Consider the following 9,102-nt stretch of genomic DNA (forward strand, 5'->3'; position numbering starts at 1 on the left):
TCTGGGGGAGAAGGGTCGGTACGTAACGCCCGCTCGATTTCCGTGTCGACCTCCCACACCACCGATGCCACGAGACAAGACTCCGGTAGTATGGGAGTGGGCTCAATGGACCTCTCCTCTGTGTCATATCGTCGGGACAGGGCGTCTGCCTTAACGTTCTGTGACCCGGGGATATACGTGATCTTAAAGACAAACCGGGCCAGAAACATGGCCCACCTAGCCTGACGAGGGTTCAGTCTCTTCGCTGCCCGGATGTACTCCAGGTTACGATGGTCAGTCAGAATGAGAAACGAGTGGTTAGCCCCCTCAAGCCAATGTCTCCACACCTTCAGGGCCTGGACCACAGCTAGCAGCTCCCTGTCCCCCACGTCATAATTGCGCTCCGCCGGACTGAGCTTCTTAGAATAGAAAGCACAGGGACGGAGTTTTGGAGGCGTGCCCGAGCGCTGAGACAGTATAGCACCGATCCCCGCCTCAGACGCATCCACCTCGACTTGGAACGCCAAAGAGGGATCCGGATGTGCCAGCACCGGAGCTGAGGTGAACAGGTCCTTCAAATGACTAAACACCCTGTCCGCCTCAGCCGACCACTGCAAACGCACCGGGCCCCCCTTTAGCAGGGAGGTAATGGGAGCCGCTACCTGTCCAAAACCCCGGATAAACCTCCGGTAGTAATTGGCAAAACCCAAAAACCGCTGCACCTCCTTTACTGTAGTTGGAGTCTGCCAATTACGCACGGCTGAAACGCGGTCAATCTCCATCTCCACCCATGACGCAGACAACCGGTGTCCCAGGAAGGAGATGGACTCCTGGAAAAACAGAAATTTCTCTGACTTCACATACAGATCATGCTCCAACAGTCTACCCAGCACCCGACGTACCAGGGACACATGCTCGGTACGTGTAGCGGAGTATATCAGAATGTCATCAATATACACCACTACCCCCTGTCCATGCAAATCCCGGAAAATCTTGTCTACAAATGATTGGAAGACTGAAGGAGCATTCATTAGACCGTATGGCATGACGAGGTATTCATAGTGACCCGAGGTGGTACTGAAGGCTGTTTTCCACTCATCTCCCTCCCGAATGCGCACCAGGCTGTAAGCGCTCCTGAGATCCAATTTTGTGAAGAAGCGCGCCCCGTGTAATGACTCCGTCATACTAGCAATCAGAAGGAGAGGATAGCTGTATTTAATAGTGATCTGATTGAGACCACGGTAATCAATACACGGGCGTAAACCCCCATCCTTCTTCTTCACAAAAAAGACACTTGAGGAAGCAGGAGAAGTGGAAGGCCGTATGTATCCCTGTCTCAAGGATTCGGCGACGTATGTCTCCATAGCAGCCGTCTCCTCCTGAGACAGAGGATACACATGGCTGCGAGGGAGCGCCGCGCCAACCTGGAGGTCTATCGCACAATCCCCCTGTCGATGAGGTGGTAATTTAGTTGCCTTCTTCTTACAGAAGGTGCTTGCCAAATCGGCACACTCAGGAGGAATGTGCATTGTGGGCATTTGGTTCGGACTCTCCACCGTCGTTGCCCCTACAGAAACACCTACACACCACCCCACACACTGATCAGACCATCCCTTGAGAGCCCTCTGTTGCTGAAATGTTGGGGTCATGATATATTAACCAGGAGAGTCAATTAAATACAACTGTATAGTCTCCTCATGACCCTTCTGCGTTTTCATCTTCAGTGGCGCTGTGACCTCCCTAATCAATCCCGACCCCAAAGGCGGGCTATCTAGGGCATGGATAGGGAAGGGCACATCGACTGGTAATATAGGGATCCCTAACTTATATGAGAAATGGCGATCGATAAAATTCCCAGCTGCGCCTGAATCGACTAGCGCCTTATGCTGGGAGTAAGAAGACATTTCTGGAAACATCACTTGGATACACATATGAACAGCAGAGAGCTCTGGGTGAGTTGGGAACTTACTCACCGGGAATGACTCATCAGTGTGCTGCCTGCTGCCTCGAATCTGAGGAGACCCTCCCCAGCACCGAACCGCCGTGTGTCCTCGGCGGCCACAGTTGGTGCAGGGGACAGCCTCCTTCCTGGCCTCCCTACTACCAGCACCCCCGAGCTCCATAGGGCTCGGCTCGGAGGTGCTGGGGGATGGAATGGATGGCCCCAGCGCTGGACGTCCGCGGGTAGCCAACAGGGTATCCAAGCGAATCGACATGTCCACCAGCTGATCGAAGCTTAGGTTGGTGTCCCTGCAGGCCAACTCTCGACGAACGTCCTCCCTCAGGCTGCATCTGTAGTGGTCGATGAGGGCCCTCTCATTCCATCCCGAAATGGCAGCCAGAGTCCGGAAGTCCAGTGCGAATTCATGCGCGCTCCCCCTCCCCTGTCTGAGGTGGAATAGACGCTCACCCGCCGCCTTCAACTCCGGGGGATGATCGAACACTGCCCTGAAGCGGCGGATGAACTCTGCATAGTTCACAGTAGCGGCGTCTATCCCTCCCCACTCGGCGTTGGCCCACTCCAGTGCCTTGCCGGACAGACAGGAGATGAGGGCGGACACGCTGTCGTATCCCGAGGGTGCCGGGTGAATGGTTGGCAGGTAAAGTTCCACCTGGAGCAGGAAACCCTGACACCCGGCTGCGGTGCCATCATAAGCCCTCGGGAGCGAGAGCCGAATCCCACTGGACTCCGGATGTGAGACGGTAGGAGTAGCCGATGGTGGTGGTATCGTTGGAGGAGGTGTGGGCAAACCTCCTCTCTCCCATCGTCCCAAAGTGTTCATAACGTTATCCATAGTGGCACCAATATTTTGGAGCATCGCTGCCTGTTGTAGGACGCGCTCCTCGAGTGATCCAGTCCGTGCCGTCGCTCCTGCTTACTCCATGGTAAGGTGTGTGATTCTGTCACGACTGTCTGTGAGATGCGGTAAACGAAGTCAGGCGCAGGACACAGAACTCTCGGATACGTACTTTTAATACGAAAAAGGATCCAAAAGGACACAGAAAATAACTCCACGCAGGGAGGAAATAACCCGCTCACAAAATAGACAACCGTGAAGGGGAAAACAATCACACACAAAGTACAGATGAGAGACAGGGGTAATTATACGGGAAACAATTAACATAATGACGAACAGGTGTAAACAATACAGACAAAACTAAACAAACACCGATAACATCGAACGGCAGTAGCTAGTACTCAGAGGACGACGAACGCCGAAGCCTGCCCGAGCAAGGAGGAGGAGCAGCCTCTGCAGAATCCGTGACACTACCAGGTGATCGGGAAAGGAGATAGATAGGGTACAGTGCGCCACAAAGGGCTCTGAACAAGTTTGGGTGTTCGTTACCTGGGGTGATGCGTGAGTACCCCGCCTACCGCCTCCAGACCCTCTACTCTCCCCCGTATCCCCCCTCTCCTCACTCCTGACTGGGTAAGTGTGCTCTGTAGGCTCCTCTTCTCAGTAGGTGGTGTGTTAGTGTCCCCGTCTCTCGCCCCTCCGGGCCTTGCTTAGCGTGCTAGAGACCATGTTACCCAGCATTAGGCTAATATACTTTGTTACAGCTCTGTTAGCTGGGTAATCTAAGACAACTTTATTTTATTCACTTTATTAGCCCCTTAAGAATCCTGTCAAAGTGTTTTTACTCCTTTATGGATTTTGTCCAAATTTCAACAGTCCAGCCTCCTCTCTCCCCTGTCTCACTCAATCTCTCAATCTCTCAATCTTTCTGTCCCCTTCATTTAGCTCTTAGACTCATTACATCGCCCCGCACATGACACACTATATTCACACATACACAGGCCTCATCCTGGTCATACACACAAACACACAGGCCTCATCCTGGTCATACCCACAAACACACAGGACTCATCCTGGTCATACCCACAAACACACAAGCCCCATCCTGGTTATACCCACAAACATACAGGACTCATCCTGGTCATACCCACAAACACACAGGCCTCATCCTGTTCATACCCACAAACACACAGGCCTCATCCAGGTCATACCCACAAACACACAGGCCCCATCCTGGTTATACCCACAAACATACAGGCCTCATCCTGGTCATACCCACAAACACACAGGCCTCATCCTGGTCATACCCACAAACACACAGGACTCATCCTGGTCATACCCACAAACACACAGGCCCTATCCTGGTTATACCCACAAACACACAGGCCTCATCCTGGTCATACCCACAAACACACAGGACTCATCATGTTCATACCCACAAACACACAGGCCTCATCCTGGTCATAGCCACAAACACACAGGACTCATCCAGGTCATACCCTCAAACACCCTCTAAATAAGCAGGCCACTGAGGCCAGTAGTTGGATCATGAATCAAGAAGAGTCAGTTGGAGCTGAGAAGACATTGTTGTGGCTGAATGCAACAGAATTTCCCAACTGTAGAAATTCTAATTCAAATGGGTCAGCAGGATTCATAACAGACATAGAGAGACCTTTAGTCACTGTTAACCTTATAAGGCTCCCCAACTCTGCAACCCCCACCGCTTCCGCTCCTCCAAAAGAACACAATTTCAGCAGTGTGTTTGTAGTAGTGTATAAGCTGCATCACAGCATTCCATAGTTCTGACACTTTATACAGTTGAAGTCGAAAGTTTACATACACTTAGGTTGGAGTCATTAAAATTAGTTTTTCAACCACTCCACACATTTCTTGTTAACAAACTATAGTTTTGGCAAGTCAGTTACGACATCTACTTCGTGCATGACACAAGTAATTTTTCCAACCACTGTTTACAGACAGATTATTTCACTTATAATTCACTGTATCACAATTCCAGGTGGTAAGAAGTTTACATACACTAAGTTGACTGTGCCTTTAAAGAGCTTGGAAAATTCCAGAAAATGAGGTCATGGCTTTAGAATCTTCTGATAGGCTAAATGACATAATTTGAGTCAATTGGAGGTGTACCTGTGGATGTATTTCAAGGCCTACCTTCAAACTCAGTGCCTCTTTGCTTGACACCATGGGAAAAACAAAAGAATTCAGCCAAGACCTCAGAAAGTCTGGTTCATCCTTGGAAGCAATTTCCAAATGCCTGAAGGTAACACGTTCATCTGTACAAACAATAGTACGCAAGTATAAACACCATGGGTCCACACAGCCGTCATACCGCTCAGGACGGAGACGCGTTCTGTCTCCTAGAGATGAACGTACTTTGATGCGAAAAGTGCAAATCAATCCCAGAACAACAGCAATGGACCTTGTGAAGATGCTGGAGGAAACAGGTACAAAAGTATCTATATCCACAGTAAAACGAGTCCTATATCGACATAACCTAAAAGGCCGCTCAGCAAGGAAGAAGCCACTGCTCCAAAACCGCCATAAAAAAGCCAGACTATGGTTTGCAACTGCACATGGGGACAAAGATTGTACTTTTTAAAGAAACGTCCTCTGGTATGATGAAACAACAATAGAACTGTTTGGCCATAATGACCATCGTTGTATTTGGAGGAAAAGGGGGTCGCTTGCAAGCCAAAGCACACCATCCCAACCGTGAAGCATGGGGGTGGCAGCATCATGCTGTGGGGGTGCTTTGCTGCAGGAGGGACTGGTGCACTTCACAAAATAGATGGCATCATGAGGAAGGAAATTTATGTGGATATATTGAAGCAACATCTCAAGACATCAGTCAGGAAGTTAAAGCTTGTTCACAAATGGGTCTTCCAAATGGACCCCAAGCATACTTCCAAAGTTGTGGCAAAATTACTTAAGGACAACAAAGTCAAGGTATTGGAGAGGCCATCACAAAGCCCTGACCTCAATCCTATAGAAAATGTGTGGGCAGAACTGAAAAAGCGTGTGCGAGCAAGGAGGCCTACAAACCTGACTCAGTTATTGTGGGAAGCTTGTGGAAAGCTACCCGAAACGTTTGACCCAAGTTAAACAATTTAAAGGCAATGCTACCAAATACTAATTGAGTGTATGTAAACTTCTGACCCACTGGGAATGTGATGAAAAAACTAAAACCTGAAATAAATCATTCTCTCTACTATTGTTCTTACATTTCACATTCTTAAAATAAAGTGGTGATCCTAACTGACCTAAAACAGGGAATTTTAACTAGGATTAAATGTCAGGAATTGTGAAAAACAGAGGTTAAATGTATTTGGCTAAGGTGCATGTAAACTTCCGACTTCAACTGTAAAAGTGTGTGGGCAGAAGGTGAACAGTAAGCGTGTCTGTTGAAGGACTCCATACAGCAACTGTGACGAGGTGTGAATGAAGGAGTCAGGTGCAGGAGGTAAAACACCGAAGTCCAGAGTTTATTCCGTTTACATAAATCAAACGCTCTCAGCGTGAAAACAAATCTAATACAAGGGAAAATATTCCACCTTGGCAAGTACAAATAGAAGAGTAGCTGAAAATGAGCTACTCGCTCTCACAATAAACAATCAATCACAAAGACAAGGGGAACAGTGGGAACACTTATACATATACTAATTAGGGGAATGAGCACCAGTTGTGTGTGATTGACAAGACAAGACATGACAAGTGGGGTGATAAGAATGGGATCGGCAGTAGCTAGTAAGCCGGTGACGACGAACGCAGAAACCTGCCCGAAAAAGGATGGGAGGCAGCCTCGGCGGAAGTCGTGACAGTACCCCCCCTTTGACGTGCGGCTCCAGCAGTGCGCCGACCCCAGCCTCGGATATGGCCAGGAGGACACGGAGCAGGGCGAGTCGGATGGCGACGGTGGAAATCCCTCAACAGGGAGGGATCGATGATGTCCCTCCTTGGGACCCAGCACTGTTCCTCCGGACCGTATCCCTCCCACTCCACGAGATACTGAAGGCCCCCCACCCGATGCCTCAAATCCAGTATGGAACAGGCCGAGTATGCCGGGGCCCCCTCGATGTCCAGAGGAGGTGGAGGAACCTCCCGCACCTCAGACTTCTGGATTGGACCAGCTACCACCGGCCTGAGGAGAGTCACATGAAACGAGGGGTTAATACGGTAATCAGGGGGGAGTAACAACCTGTAAGTAACCTTGTTTATCCTCCTCAGGACTTTAAACGGCCCCAGAAACCGCCAGGACCAGTTGGTAACCCAAAACACATTGGAAGGGTGTTACGTTAGAGGAGGAGTGGCGGAGAGAGTTTTGAGCATATTCTGTCCATGGCAGGAACACCGACCACTCCTCCGGCCGGTCCTGACAGTAGGTCTGCAGGAACCTACCAACATCTTGATTCACCCTTTCCACCTGCCCATTACTCTCGGGGTGAAATCCAGAGGTCAGGCTGACCGAGACACCCAGACGTTCAATGAACGCCTTCCAGACTCTAGACGTGAACTGGGGACCTCGTTCGGACACTATATCCTCTGGTACCCCGTAGTGCCGGAAGACATGAGTAAACAGAGCCTCCGCAGTTTGTAGGGCCGTGGGGAGACAGGGCAGAGGAAGGAGGCGGCAGGACTTTGAAAAGCGATCCACAACGACCAGGATAGTGGTGTTAAGAGGGGAAGATCAGTAAGAAAATCAATACTAAGGTGAGACCATGGTCGTTGTGGAACTGGTAAAGGTTGTAGCTTACCCGCTGGGAAGTGCCTAGGTGCCTTACTCTGGGCGCACACTGAGCAGGAGGAAACATACACCCTCCCGTCCTTAGCCAAGGTAGGCCACCAGTATTTCTCGGTCAGGCAGCGCATTGTACGACCGATACCTGGATGACCAGAGGAGGGTGACGTGTGTGCCAAGTAGATCAGACGATCACGGATAAGTGCAGGCATATACTGCATCTCAGCTGGACACTGCGGTGGAGATGGATCTGTGCATAATGCCTGCGCTATATCCGTGTCCATCGCCCATACTACCGGCGCCACAATGCATGAGGCCGGGAGTATGCGAGTGTTGTCTCTGGGCCTCTCCTCTGTGTCATACAGCCGAGACAATGCGTCTGCCTTCACGTTCTTCGTACCCGGAATGTATGAGAGTGTGAAATCAAACTGGGTGAAGAAGAGGGCCCACCTGGCCTGGCAAGGATTCAGTCTCCTCGCTGCCCGAATGTACTCCAGGTTACGGTGGTCTGTCCAGACGAGGAAAGGGTGTTTCGCTCCTTCGAGCCAATGCATCCACACCGTCAAAGCTCGGACAACAGCCAGCAGCTCCCGATCACCAACAGCCGTAGTTCTGCTCCGCTGAGCTGAGCTTCTTCGAAAAGAAGGCACAAGGGCGGAGCTTGGGTGGCGTGCCCAAGCGTTGGGATAAGACAGCGCCTATCCCTACCTCGGACGCTTCCACCTCTAGTACGAACAGTAGTGATGGATCGGGGTGAGCCAGTACAGGGGCGGAGGTGAACAGATCCCGCAATCTACTGAAGGCCAAATCAGACTCAGCAGACCAGCGGAGCCGAGACAGCCCACCCTTCAAAAAGGAGGTAATGGAAGCTGCGACCTTGCCAAAGCCCCGAATAAACCTCCGATAGTAGTTGGCAAAGCCAAGGAAGCGCTGCACCTCCTTCACCATGGTTGGAGTCGGCCAATTACACACGGCTGAAATGCGATCTCCCTCCATCTCCACACCTGTGGTAGTAATGCGGTATCCGAGGAAGGATATTGACTGCTGGAAAAACTCACACTTCTCTGCCTTGGCATAAAGATCATTTTCCAGCAGTCGGACCAGTACCTTGCAACCAGGGACACATGCTCGGCGCATGTAGAGGAATACACCAGGATGTCATCGATGTACACCACCAAACCGCGACGAAGCATGTCCCGAAACACCTCGTTAACAAAGGACTGGAAAACGGATGGAGTATTCATCAAACCGTAGGGCATCACCAGGTATTCATAATGCCCCGAGGTTGTGCTGAATGCTGTTTTCCACTCATCCCCTTCCCGAATACGCACCAGGTTGTAGGCACTCCTGAGGTCTAATTTGGTGAAAAAAAGGGCCCCATGCATTGACTCAATCACTGAAGGAATTAGGATAAATAAATCGTACCGTCACCATATTTAGCGGTCAATAATTACATTGACATTTTAGTCATTTAGCAGAAGCTCTTATCCAGAGCGACTTACAGGATCAATTAGGGTTAAGTGCCTTGCTCAAGGGCACATCAACATAATTTTCACCAAGTCGGCTCGG

The sequence above is a fragment of the Coregonus clupeaformis genome, chromosome 1 (genome assembly GCF_020615455.1).
Source record: "Coregonus clupeaformis isolate EN_2021a chromosome 1, ASM2061545v1, whole genome shotgun sequence".
In the NCBI taxonomy this organism is placed as follows: Eukaryota; Metazoa; Chordata; class Actinopteri; order Salmoniformes; family Salmonidae; genus Coregonus; species Coregonus clupeaformis.